The sequence below is a fragment of the Phyllobates terribilis genome, unplaced genomic scaffold (assembly GCF_046119375.1).
Source record: "Phyllobates terribilis strain yellow unplaced genomic scaffold, ASM4611937v1 Scaffold_7__3_contigs__length_470593459, whole genome shotgun sequence".
Lineage (NCBI taxonomy): Eukaryota > Metazoa > Chordata > Amphibia > Anura > Dendrobatidae > Phyllobates > Phyllobates terribilis.
Window position 1 is genome coordinate 106,720,060 of NW_027362767.1, and position 14,883 is coordinate 106,734,942.

General features: G+C 42.2%; 1 long non-coding RNA gene across 2 annotated transcripts in view; it reads right to left on the reverse strand.

Moving 5' to 3' along the window:
- The window catches only part of LOC141152920 (uncharacterized), a 737,638-nt gene that overhangs the window by 369,615 nt on the left and 353,140 nt on the right, over window positions 1-14,883 (reverse strand). For both annotated transcript variants that reach the window (XR_012247198.1, XR_012247197.1), the window contains exon 2: window positions 13,998-14,148. This is a non-coding gene — a long non-coding RNA (uncharacterized lncRNA). The remainder of the gene's footprint in view (window positions 1-13,997; window positions 14,149-14,883) is intronic.

Consider the following 14,883-nt stretch of genomic DNA (forward strand, 5'->3'; position numbering starts at 1 on the left):
ACTGACAATGCTGACAAGCTGACCCTTATCAAAATGAACAGGGCTGGATTGGGCCAGACTTCTCATCACCACCAAATGACAGCAGAGTAACAAAGTCAAAACCACTGTGTTATTTCAGGAGGTGTATTCCCATGCACTGCTTCACACCCACACATGGGTATACGCTTCCTCATTTCGGCTGTATTTTGCTCTTCTCCTTATCCTCAGCCTCCACCACCACTATACCACCAGGGTGACCATGGTCAGTGTTGCCAGCATTGCAAGTTCCTCCGTCCTAATTTTTTGCAGCTTTTGCTTGGAAGGCATAGGCAAAGACTATGGGAGACCCACTCCCCAATAATGGGTATAATGTTTTTAATATGCTGCATTGCATGGCTCTTGTTTGCCAGCATTGCAAGTTCCTCCGTCCTAATTTTTGGCAGCTTTTGCTTGGAAGGCATAGGCAAAGACTATGGGAGACCCACTCCCCAATATTGGGAATAATGTTTTTAATATGCTGTACTGCACGGTTCTTGTAAGGGGCATGAAAACAGTCTTGTTAAACCACTCTGAACTCCACAGCTCTTCCAAGGGGCATTGAAATGTTGTTTTTAATGACCTCTAACCTCCACGACTCTTCCAACGGGCATTGCATTTCCTCCTAATTTTTGTCAGCTTTTGCTTTTCAATGCAAAGGTGAAAACTAAGGGAGACCCACTCCCCAATAATGGGTAGAAGGTTTTTAGTACGCTGTAATCCACGTTTGTTTCAAGGGGCATTGCAGTTCCTCATAATTTTTGGAAAGCCTTCCATTCACTGCTTAGGCCAACAGTGTACAGGAGACCCAGTTGCTACAAATGGAAAAAACGGCTTAGTTAAGGCCCTCTGACCTCCATGTCACTTCCAAGGGGCATTGGAGTGCCTCCAAATTTTTGGTAGGCATTGCACTCACTGTATGCCCTATAACTGTGTAGCCGAACCGCTCCTTTTGGTACAGGAACATATCCTACAAGACATGTGTGGTTAACTGGCCTGATATTGATGTGAATGGTTCCTGTTCCTCCTGCTCTTTCTCGTTTGCCACCACCTCATCCATCATTCATCACCTGAAGCTTTGTTTTAATGGGAGTCATAGAACTGGGATAGTAGCAGGAAAACATCCAGCAATCCTCGGAGGAGGTAGGATATGCGTCAAAACGCTGACCACCTCAGGCCTAGCCGCTACTACATACATGCGCTTGCATTCCAAGGAACAGAAAGCTAAGGAGATGGATGGCCTCATGATCATGAATAATTTACTCGTTGTGCAGGAGGCCGACCACTGCTGCTGTCTTCCTTCTGAACTTTGTGTTGAAGCCTGATTGACCCAGGACCCGCAATCCTCTATGTCTGGAGGACGTGTTGCATCCCAGTGTCCAACTGTGTCCCGGCTTCCACAATATTAACCCAGTGTGAAGGCATCAGTGAGATGGACCATCCCTGGCCACATTCACTTGTCCACGTGTTTGTGGTTAGGCTGTCCCTCAAATAGGGGCGGCTGGGGATCGCGTGTGGGCACCCGGCCGCGGGGCGGCTGTGGACCGAGTATGGACACCCGTCCGCCCCCTGGCGGCTGGGGACCAAGTGTGGACTGAGTATGGATACCAGGCCGCCGACGCAGCCATGACGTGGTGGCCAGATTCCGCCTCCACATGCCTAAAAGGCCCAATTTCAAGTGCAAGCAAGCAAGCAGTATAGTATTGCAGCCTGGGGGTGGGTGGGTGGCAGACTGCATACTTGCGCTTGCATTGCAAGGAATGGGGAGGTACAATTGAACACTACCCTGGGACAAGGACTTGCACGGGGATAGTTGCAAGTCTGCATCTTCTGATGCGGCAAGGATCACTTCTGATGGGCACACTTTTAGGCAGTGACCAGGGTGTCAGAGATTCTTCCAAGGGTCTTCCCCATGCTGTTCCCATGTCTTTTCAGCACTGTATGCATGTGTCACACAGCACATAGCCAGATAAGGTTGTAAAATGTTAAAATGACATTTCCCGGTGAATGCATTTGTCAGGGTTGAAAGCAATACAAAAGTGCAAAAATGCATAAAAAATGCTACTTGTGAACATAACCAAAAACAAAAATACTCCTCCACACCTTGGGCTATTTATTTTACCTTATACACAAGTCTTTACCCTGGAAAGGATGTTCCTTAATATATTTCACAGCAAAACCGTTTTAGTATCATTTTTGAACGTTTTATTGTGAGCCCGTAAAAGTGGCTTAATACCTCTGACCACGTTGTTGACAGCAGTGACCTGGGGCTCAGAAATGCTTCCTGGGGCAATCCCCATGCTGTCCCCATGTGATTTGAGCACTGTCACTATCGTTTTGGGCACTTTTTAGGCTTTCTACAGACTGCCGGGGGTGCCGCCGCAAAAATGCTCGGGTCTCCCATAGACTAACATTGGGCTCGTTGCTCGGGTCGAGCACCCGAGTATCACGGTGAGCTCGGCCGGAGCTTCGAGCACCCGAGCATTTTAGTGCTCGCTCAACACTACTTAGGGCCTCTCTAGACCCTGGAACATAATAAATGTAAGATGTAGAAAAATGAAAAGAAAAAACTTTTTGCTCACCACATTGCTTATCTATCTGGCCCATCCAGAACCCACGAGATAACGGGTGAAGGGTTGGCAGAGCAGGGTACCGGAACCCAAATTGGTGGAGGCGACTAATCCTCAGCCAAAACCGGAGGTTGTGACCACATCTTGGTGCGACCCCTCACTACATCCACCAGGAAAGCATACCACATAGGGTCAGGGAAACCGGAGAGAGGTTTCGCCAACAGAAGGCCCGAGGAAGCTGAACAAAGGTGGGTCACTGGTGGGGACGGCCAAAGAAGGGAAGAGAAGGGAGCCCTGTGCCACGCTCAGGAATTGCCTGGGAGTTGTTCGAGCCCCTTGCCTGGTGAACGCAGCACGGCTCAGGCGGTCCTTCATGTGCACAAGTGACCTGGATGAGAACTGTGAGTAAAGCATTGGAAACTGCCACCACACGTCTCTGTGTTTCATCGCCGCACCAGCACCATTAGTACTGGGACGCTCACACCATCACTACCATCATCTACTCTAGCTGTCCTGAGGCAATACTTCTCCTGTGGGGAGTTATCCCATTCTTGGCTGCGCATATAACATCAGCCTCAGCGGTCTGCAGTGCAGCGGCGGTCCCCACTGACCGCAATCCACGGGTGGCGTAGTCGGACAATTACAATACAAATAGACTGCCACTGGTTTGACCACCCTGAGCCACGGACCGGGTCACCGCCACACGGAGACTACAACCCCCAGCATCCTACAACAGTCCCGGTTTCGGGTTCCCAGCACAGGCCCAGGGGGCGAGTCAGATATATGGGACAGGGCCTGGGACAGGGCTTGGACCAGCATTTCTAGCTTAAACATTTATCAGTAACAGGTGGATAAGTCACAGGTGTAAGCCTCGGAGATGCTTGCCAAATTCAGGCAACACACATGAAGGAGACCCAACTTGGAGTCCTAACAATTACATTTAGGGGCAGACACCAAAAAAGTTGCATCAATTGACCCACAGTAGAAATTTTATAATGGCACAGCAGCAGTCAGGCATGGGTCATGCATGAGACAGGGTCTGGGCCAGCATATACAGCTTTGAATTTAAGTTCAAATTAAGAGGTGGGTGAGGGGCCGGTGTAGGCCTGATGTGCTGGGAGCCCTGATACCTCATGCAACAGCTCAAACTGCTTTTCTGCTCAGCCACCCTCAGGTGGCACAAGTATCAGTTTCGTAGACTACTTATGTTTAAAAAATGTAAGGATATTAACCCCAGATATTTCCCCAGAGTAAAAATGGTATAATGGGGCTCAGACACCCCTTCCACTACAGGCAACCCACAAGATGGAGACCATACTTGGAGACTCCACATTTTGAAAAATTGTTAGTAACATCCACAGCAGTAGCAACAACAGGCACAGAAGCCACGATAAAGGTGTCGCAGACAGCAGTAACGTGACATCAATGCAGTACACTAAAAACTACACCATCACCTTGTCTGCGACTGGGGTGGAAAAGTCATTGGAGATCCATAACTTGATGAAACTTAGGCTGTCTACACTTTCAGGGGAAAGCCGGATGCGTTTATCCATTAGAACACGACCAGCAGCGCTGAAGACATGTTCTGAGAGAACGCTGGCTGCCGGGCATGACAAAACCTCCAAGGCGTGAAAGGCGCCATTTTTGAAGACCAAAATGCAAAAGGATCCTAACACCCCCTGATGTCATTGATATTGAGCTAGAGATACTCCTGCACCGTCCTCTCCAGTCGTTCACTATGTGTCAGACTTGTACTTTGTTCTCCTGGTGCATGGGCTGGTCTAAAAAATGTGTGAAACGACTAACAGAAAATGCTTCTGCCACTTACACTGTGGCTGCTGCTAATGTTTTTTTGTTGCTGACTTGACATTCTCGGAGTTGGAAGTCTAGAACTGCAATGAACACTGTGTGCCTCACTGCTGTCTTGGGGAAAGCCACTCTTAAGATTGTCTTCAAGCGTGTTTTAATACTCCAGCAATGGCGCGCATCCCTTTCCAGGGGGGGGAAGCACCTGGCAAAATTTACTCTTGTACCGTGGATCTAACAGAGTGGCAACCCAGTAGTCAACACTATTTCTAATCCTAACAATACGGGCATCATGTTGCAGATAGTGCAGCATGAAGGCACTCATGTGTCGGGCGCTTCCATGAGGTCCAAGTCCTTGGTGTGTTGGTGACAGGGTAACACTCAAGCTTGCTTCCTCTGTCACCTCCCGCCAACCAAGTACAACAGATGGCCCTGATCTACAAGGCATACAACTGTGCAGCTGCCAAAGAAAAAGAGTCGAGTAGCCCATCCAGTAGCATAAGTTGTCAGTTATCTTTGGATAGGATGAGCCTGTGTTTGTTCAGTAGAGCTTTCAGTAACATTACCACCTACCCAACGTACACCAAGCCTATTCTTCCTGCTACCATGACCTCGCTTTTTCCCACTCATGTTGGATGCATCCTTCTCCTCTTTTAACTAGCTGTTTCACAACCCTAGGCCCAGATCTGTCAGTCACCTGTCACTAAATTAACAATCAGTATTTATTTGCTGAGTTAGTGTGGCTGGACCACAGAATTAGCACAAAAGATTTATATGCTAAAATGTGGATTGGTGTCTGGACCACACAATTAGCACAAAGGATTTAGATGCTGTAATTCTGTGCCTGTTGCTAGTGCTGCTGATGTTACTAAAAAAATTTTGAAATGTGGAGACTCCAAGTTGGGTCTTCATCTGATGGGTTGCCTGTAGAGGAAGGGGTGTCAGAGCCCCATTATACTATTTTTACTATGGGGAAATTAATAATGTCTGTAAAATTTTGTGGAATTATTGGCTTGCCTGTCACGCCTTAGAAGTTTTGTCATGGGCGATAGCCAGCGTTCTCTCAGAACGTGTCTTCAGTGCTGTTGGTGTGTTCATGGATAATCGCATCTGGCTGTCCCCTGAAAATGTAGACTGCCTAACTTACATCAAGATGAACAAGTTATGGTTCTCCATGAACGTTTGCACTTTTGAAATGTCTAGGCTCCAAGTTATTTCTCCATCTGATGAGTCCCATTATACTATATCTACTATGGGTAAATTGATAATGTCTGTAAATGCTGTGGAATTATTGGCGCTATATAAGTGAATAAAATAAATAGAAATTGATACCACTTTTGTGGTATCTGCCCATAATTATTGGAAATGTTTGGTCTGCAAGTTGGTTCTCCTTGATGTGTATTGCCTGAATTTGGCAGAGCTCTCAGAGCACCAGGCCTACACCTGTCACTCATCTACCAGTTACTGATCAAATTTTAAGTTAAAAATGCTGCTCCAATCCTGAAATGTGTCAAGGTTTCAGGATCACGCTATTAGCGCAACCAATTTAGATTCTTAAATGTGGACTCCTGGCTGTAGCACAATACTAGCACAAGATGATTAAAAGCTGAAATGTGGTCTAGCTTCTTTAGCACGGTAGTAACAGAATAAAAAATGATTTTATCATGTGAACCCCTGTATGGAGCAGAATATCAGCAACAAAGAATTAAAAGATGAAATGTAACCTGTTTTAGGTAGCATGGTAGTAAGAAAACCAATTTTGATTTTATCATGTGTACCCCTGTACGGAGAACAATATCAGCACCAAAGAAATAAAAGATGAAATGTAGCCTGTTTTAGGTAGCACGATAGTAAGAAAACCAATGTCGATTTTATCGTACATACCCCTGTATGGAGAACAATATCAGCACCAAAAAATTTCAAACTGACATCTGGCCCACTGTATCACATTACTAACAGAAGAAATTTGATTTTTTTACTGGGAACGAGCTATGCATACAGCTGAAATTCACTGCCACAAATGACAAGCTGAGATGTGGCGTGCAGTATCACATTAGTAACAGGAAAAATTTGATTTTTAAAGATGTACTTGTGCATGGAGCACAATAGAAGCTGTGCACAACAGAGTTCTATGCTGAAATGTGCTCTGTTGTCTTTGTCTGGACCTCACTAGTGGCAGAAAAAAAAATGCTGGAAGGTCAATTTCACAGTCACACAGGATCCTATCTATCTAAACTATAAACTATCTGACTTAGAAGCAACCGCCTAGCTAACTATCTAAAATCGCTCAGTATCCAGGAGCAGACAAGGAGTAGCCTCTCTGATCTGTTATACTGACAAAATGGCACTAAAACAACATGTCCGCTCTTTATATAGAGAGGGACATGTGATTTCAGCAGCCAATGGCACAAGCCCTTGTGTTTGGAAATTGTGGATGGTTCCTGGGCCCTGATTGGCTAGCCGCAATTTGCACACATTAAGTTAGGGAAAAAAAAATTTGATTACCAGCACGCTGCTCCTCTGACCTCTCCTCACCCCCTCCCCTCATCAAACACGCCCCCCCTCCCCATCATACAGCACCTCTATCCTAGCCAAAGTGTTGAAAATATTGAAGTGGAAATGCAATAATTTGCCGGATTTTTACCGAATTTTGCCGATTTTAAGTAAAAATGCTTGTGTGTCCGACCACGAATCCGAATGTGCAATGTTAGTGCCAAATTTGAAGTTGCCGAACGTTTTTCAAACATGTTCGCTCATCTCTAATGAAGACTAATTAAATGAATCGCAAAAAATACAATCTAGAAATTGATACTATAAAAACTGAAACAGCAAACCAAAATTTGTGTCAGTCTTAAACCTTTTGGCCACAAATGTATACGGAGTGTAAGTGAGGAGTCAGGTGGCAGTATAACTCGGACGAGGATCATGAAGCCATGCTCGGACTGGTCGTCACCTCTCCTGACCTTAGTGTGATAGAGTAACATATTAACATTGAATTAGAAAAGACATTAGATAATAACAATTATAGGAATAATAAAAGTTCTGAAAATAATAGAACATGCCATGGGTTAGAAGAGGGATAAGGGTATGGGGTGTTGGGCTGAATATGGAGGTTGTAGAAAGGTAAATTTAGGGAGTCGTGCTTTAATGTTCGCGATATTTGTAATTTAAGGGTGTATCTAATAAATATATATGGGTTTATATAGGCATAAAAGCTGTTATTTTCCTTGTTCAATGAAATTTAAAATGAAAGCATTTACAATATTGAATTATATTGGTTCAAAAGAGGTTGAGCTTTGAAATATGAACCATTTATTCAAGAGTTTGTTTTTATTTCTGGTACGAGACAATAGAATCTTTTCTAATCTGTATATAAGGTTCAGCTCAGTGGTCCATTTTAGGAAATAAGGGGGATGTATATCCTTCCAGTGTCTTGCAATAGTGATTTATAAACTCATTATTCAGCTTATTTTTTTCCAGAACAGTCCTGGCGCTCAACAGCCCTGGGTCCCCAACAGACTTTAGTAACTTATTGGAGCCCATTGGGTATTGGCATATTGTCCATCTTATTAATGGCAAAAAATAGGTCTCCAAACACACACATGATGCAGATATACTGTACTTTCATTATATATTAATGTGGCTGCCATATTAGTTGGCATTTTTAAGTTACAAAATAGAAAAATATATAGGGCCTATACACCTTTAGTATTAAATGAATGCACAAGAGCACAAACACTCTATGTGGCCAATATTCTAACATATACATTTACGATGCTTCAGCACACTGTGACTAAAGAATACATGAACTCCAATATTGCTATAAATGTTAAAAACATAAGGCACTTAGTTACAGTTTTTAGATCAAAGAGCGCAAAAAACATCCAACCATGTCAAGGTGACCTTTTAATATAGATGTTCCTAACCACCAAGTGTCCTACCTCTCCATGTGACAGACTAGCCTCATGTGAATGGGGAGTTTAAAGGAAACCAGGCATAGCTCGTAATTAAAACCTTGTATGAGTAGATGGGTGGATAAGGGTGCTAAGCCCTTGAGGGTGCCAGACACTTCATATGTACTATACACAAAAAAGAAAAAATATAGGACCTGCACACCTTTAGTATTGAATTAATGTACAGGATCACAGGCCTGGTTTGACACATGGAGAGATGGAACAATAGTGTTTTGGGACCATCTATATTAAAAATGTACACATTGATGTGGTTGGATGACTTTTGCATTCTTTGATCAAAAATAGTACCTTACATTGTTAACATGTACTGTATAGCAATATTGTCATTTTTAAGTTATCTTTCAGAAGCAAATGGCATAGTGGTCAAATCCTTTCCAATGAGACACTGAAGACCTCTGAAGAAGACTATTTAAAACAGTTCCAAGAAGCTCAAGAATTAGAGATAGGCCATCAATGATTGTTCCTGGATAACCTTTTTAACTTTGATGATTTTACGACTGACATTAAATGGACATACTAAACTACATCTATTACTAGGCGAGCCCTAAAAACTTTTTAAAACTCCAGTAATGTGGCTCATGGTGGCTGCATGCATTGATATTAGACCTACTTTCATTGTACCAGAAAAACAACACAATTCCGATTCTGAGCCCAGACTGTTCCCTCTGCGTAAATAATACACATTTCGCACATTTATCAATTAGCATTGGAGAGCCCTGGGATCTGCACCTTTGTGTACTCAGAATTGTAAATTGCTAATCCAGGTAAGGCAGTAATTGGAGCCTGGCGTGGTGTGAAATGCTGGTGTCATCACTTCAGTCTCCCTCTACCTGTAAATCTGAGTTGGGATCGCACATCTCCTGACTGAAGTGACAGGCCTGACAAATCAATCCTCACGGGCTCCGTCTTCACACCAAGCGAGTGTTGCAATATACGTCAATTAATATTGCTTCTTTATTTTCAGCATGGCGACAGCCCTGGCACAATAAGAGAATGGCTGTCATACTGGAAACCACAAGAAGGGACAAAGAAATGCATTGGTTTTCATTTAAAGTGTCTCCGGAGAATATCTTGAGGTTGTGGTCTCAAACGAGGCAGCTCCGAGGAAAAGCTAAGAATGACTAAAGCATTTTTTTTCATTTTGATATTGCATTTTTAGGAATCTCTCGTTGGAATCCTTCCCCTTAGAGTAGAAGGAAATTAAATTTGTGATATGATTTAACAAATCTAGAAAAAAAAATCCTTGTTCATTGGATTGGTGGCTTCTTGATATTTGTATTTCAGAAAATACAAGAAAAATCGTAGGAGAAGGAAAGCTGCTCTTATATACATCAATAGTCAAATTAGACATTTGATTGTAGGATCACTGAAGGACAGGGCGTTCACGTATGTAGATATGGAAACCATCCATGATGGATGACTAAGGCTTTTGCAAGGATTTGGGGGCACTGGTTAACACTGTATGGGGGAATTTGTAAGTGGTAGAAGTCCACTGGGAAGCTGTGGTTGGCACTTTTTGAGGCCACTGGCTTTAATTCTAACAACAGAATGTGGCTTTTTAGGAATGCTTGTGGATAGCATAGAGATAAGGTAACACTATTTTTGGAGACACTAGCTTCAAACGTATGAATGGACAAAACAAATGTTTCTAATGACTTTTTTACACCTATCCAAGGAAGTAGGCATCCTTTGTGTCGAGAGGAAAAAGGTTTTGGTTGTCACATAGGCAGATTCTTTACTGTACAAGCAGTGAGACTATAGAACTCTCTGTCACGTGATGTTGTAATGGTTGATTCAATCATCTAGTTCAAAGGGGGCCTGGATGTGGTTTTTGAAAAATATAATAGTACAGACTATGAGTACTAGACTCTGCTTTGGGATATTGATCCAGGGAACTCATCTGATTGACATATCTGGAGCCAAGAAGGATGGTTTATATTAATATGTGCCAAATTTGCCTTTGATTCATACGGTTTTTGCCTTTCTCTGGATCAATGTATCAAGATTATAGGATGAACTTTATGGACGTATGTCTTCTTTCAATGTTAACTTGAACTCAGGGTCAATTTGACTGGTATTGTTGGATTATAGGTGATCGAAGGTAGATAGATAAAAAGTATATGTATATATAGTGTTTCCCTGAAAATAAGATCTACCCCTGAAAATAAGTCCTAGCATAATTTTTTGGGATTTTTGGAGTATGCTTGAAATATTAGCCCTATTTCAAAAATAAGCCCTAGTTACAGTCAGGTTTGGCCTTGGGAGCGGGGGAAACTGGGCAATTTCTCAGGGCCCCAACTCTCTTAGGGGCCCTCAGCATTTCAGTTGGAGATTGCTTAAAGATCCTTAGTGACATCATTTCATATGACTATGATGTCACCAAAGGCCCTTTAACTGAAGGAGTCTAGAGGAATTAGGCTGGTATGTACTGTGTGTGCATATACAGTTAAACCAGAAGTTTACAAACACTATATAAAAAGACACATATGCATGTTTTTCTCAATATCTGACATGAAATCAGAATAAACCTTTCCCATTTTAGGTCAATTAGGATTACCATAATTTTTAGTGTTTGCCAAATGCCAGAATAATGAGAGAGAGAGAGAGAATGTTTTAAGGCATTTTTATTACTTAAAAAAGGGAAGGAGGGAGCCTTCCCTCAGTAAGAGCTTTGAATCTGGGTCGTGGCTGCGTCTTCCAGCATGGCAATGACCCGAAACACACAGTCAGGGAACTAAGGAGTGGCTCCGTAAGAAGCATTTCAAGATCCTGGAGTGGCCTAGCTAGTCTCCAGACCTGAACCCAATAGAAAGTCTTTGGCGGGAGCTGAAATTCAATGTTGCCCAGTGACAGCCCTGAAACATCTGGAGAAGATCTATATGGAGGAGTGGGCCAAAATCCCTGCTGCATTGTGTGCAAACCTGGTCAAGATCTACAGGAAACGTCTGACCTCTATAATTCCAAATAAAGGTTTCTGTACCAAATATTAAGTTCTGTTTTTCTATTGCATCAAATACTTATTTCATGCAATAAAATGCAAATTAATTAGGTAAAAATCATACAATGTGATTTTCTGTTTTTTATATTTAGATTCTGTCTCTCACAGTTGAAGTGTACCTATGATTAAAATTACAGACCTCTCCATTCTCTGTAGGTGGAAAAACTTGCAAAATCGTCAGTGTATCAAATACTTATTTTCCCCACTGTATATATATATACACACACACACACACACACACACACCATATTTTTCAGGTTATAAGATGCACTTTTTTCCCCCAAAATGTGAGAGGAAAAAGGGGGTGCGTCTTATAATTCAAAGGTATCTTATCTGGGGCACGATGGCGGTGGAGCGGGGTCACAGGAGCCCGGGTGGTGATAGGAGGAGTGGGGCGATGCTGCAGGCCCGGTCCTCTGAGAAGATGTTGGCGCCGGTGAACATAGGTACTCTCTCCAGTACATATCCCTTTGGTGGGCTTCAGAAAAATGGCCGCCGGAGACGCCGCATGTGCAAATTGAGATCTCGAGAGATGAGAGGATGGGGACCGCAGCATCGCCCCACTCCCACTCCCGCTGACCTCCTGAAGCAGCAACCCTGGCTCCTGTGTCCCCGGTCCACCGCCGCCGCCCCAAGGTAAGCTACCGTTAAAACGGATTATAAAGGTGCACCACCATTTTATTTAAAAATGTTTTTTTTCCTAATTTCCACCCCAAAATTTGGGGTGCATTTTATAATCCGTTGTTTCTTATAATCCACAAACTAACAATGTCCATAATAGGATTCATGTTATTTATATCTAATCCTTAAATTTCTTCTCACTTCTAGCATAACATAGGTACGTTAACTTTGCTTACAAGCTGCTAACGAATTGCGCCCACTAAACAGTAGTATAAACTCTGAACTGTGAGTGTCCACAGTTCATTCGGAAATGAAAATGAAATGTATACCAAGTTCTAATTTTCAAATGTAGCTTACACAACATCACTGTTGTTAAATTGTGGCAAATTTACGCTGAGTGGTACCTAAAAAGACGCTAACACAAACAGGTGTGAAGTACTTTGCATTACACATTATCTAAACATTAGCTGTTTCTCCAGCCTTAATTATATGATGTGGACTTAACTTGCTCTTTTAGGGGAAAAAAAATCCCTATTTAAATAAAATCTATGTGATCTGCTTATCATAATTAGCCAAAACAATATTTTATAGACCATGTAGAGTAACATGCAAGAAAATCTGTGCTCATAGTAACCCATTGTAGGAAAATACTCTACAGAAAAACAACTGTAGGTAAGAATGCTATAATTCTTTGGTATTACAGGTGTACCGATCTACCCCACCAAGATGTGACATATTAACACACAATGTGAATTTAGGTATTCAATATTCCATATTCATATGCAAGCTATAGGTAGCAGGTAGCCATTTTTAAAAGCTGTTGGACAAGCACCCCTACATACACATTCAGTTCAGTCATGTATGTATGGTTTTAAAAGTGTACCTGTCATTTCAAGTGATTTACTTTGCAGCATTGTTTTGGATACCTGCCTAAAACTTTTGTGCAGTCTAGTATATACAGTGGGGGGAAAAAGTATTTGATACACTGCCGATTTTGCAAGTTTTCCCATCTACAAAGAGTAGAGAGGTCTGTAATTTTTTTATCGTAGGTACACTTCACCTGTGAGACACAATCTAAAAATAAAACCCAGAAAATCACATTGTATGATTTTTGCATAATTAATTTGCATTTTATTGCATAAAATAAGTATTTGATCACCTATCAGCCAGCAAGAATTCTGGCTCTCACAGACCTGTTAATTTTTTTAAAGAAGCCCTCGTACACTGCACTCATTACATGTAATAATTGTACCTGCTTGAACTCATTACCTATATAGAAGACACCTGTCCGCACACACTGAGCAGGTCTTGCATGTGCTGCTCAGACCCTGCTGGAGTCAGAGGAAAGCACATAATTTAAACGGCTGAAACCGTGCTGTATATGGACTGGTTCTTTTGAGCTTTTGTTCAGTTATACCTTTTTGAACCTGAAAGAGGCTGTGATATTTTGTTTCCTGACTGGTTTACGGACATTTAATAAACCACCAGTTTGCTTGAACCCGCGAGCTGCATCCCTGTGTGTGTGAGCCAACGTCTACCACAGAGCCGATCCCTCACAATATGTTTTTTATTGCCGTCATATACTTATAAAGTGCACCTCAAATTATAAAAAAAACTTCCCATAATTTATTAGCACAACAGGTGATAAAAAAAACATTGATAATTACAAAAGGAGGCATTTTCTGTTGTATCACAAACTTCTCCCAATCGCCAACTGCGTCCTGCACTAATCATTCACTCAGTCTCAATTCCCTGATAAAAGCTCACTTGAACAGAAACCTTGACAACTGAAAACCATTAAAACAAGACTTTAAAACATAACTAAATCAGGTGAACAACTCCCAATAACAATGACACAATGCTGAAAACAACGAGCACACGAGTCTTATGAATATTGCACATTTAAGTTGCATTTACACTAAAAGATAATCACGAATGAGTTAAAAAGAACCCTTAGGCACGATTTTGTAACTTAAAGTAAAGACATGGCTGTAATACTGATTACATTGTTACCTTTGGTGTATACATCCACTTTGTTGTTCTTCTGTAATCGGCATTTGATGTTTTCTGCTAATTAGATTTCGGTGCACAGGGGCCGGACTGTGCACAGGGTCTTCTCCTCCCCGTCTGTGATTCCCAGACTCCTCCACCTGGCCCACTCCACCTGGAAGAATGGGCCAAAATCACACCTGAGTAATGCATGTAACTAGTTTCTCTGCACAGGAGGCATCTTCAAGCTGTTCAATACTTTTTCCCAGTGTCATTTCTCATTATTACACATTTATGGACATCTATGGTTTGATTTCTTTGCCTGTGTGGATGGATGGGTTGTTACAGCCATCTGTTCAATACTTATTTCACTAGCGGTAACAATACTGATACCACTGATCGCACTCGTCTCATGTATACATATACTTGTGCCCTTCAATATAACAATACTGATAACACTGAGCGCACTTGTCTATTGTATACATCTACTTGTGCCCTTGAATAGAACAATGCTGCTAACACAGAGCACACTCGTCTCATGTATACATATACATGCGCCCTTCTATAGAACAATGCTGCTAACACAGAGCACACTCATTTCATGTATACATATACTTGTGCCCTTCAATATAAACAATACTGATACCACTGATCGCACTCGTCTCATGTATACATATATTTGCGCCCTTCAATATAACAATGCTGGTAACACAGAGCGCACTCGTCTCAAGTATACATATACTTGTGCCCCTCAATATAACAATACTGATACCACTGATCGCACTGGTCTTATGTATACATATACTTGTACCCTTCAATATAACAATACTGATACCACTGATCGCACTGGTCTTATGTATACATATACTTGTACCCTTCAATATAACAATGCTGCTAACACTGAGCGCAC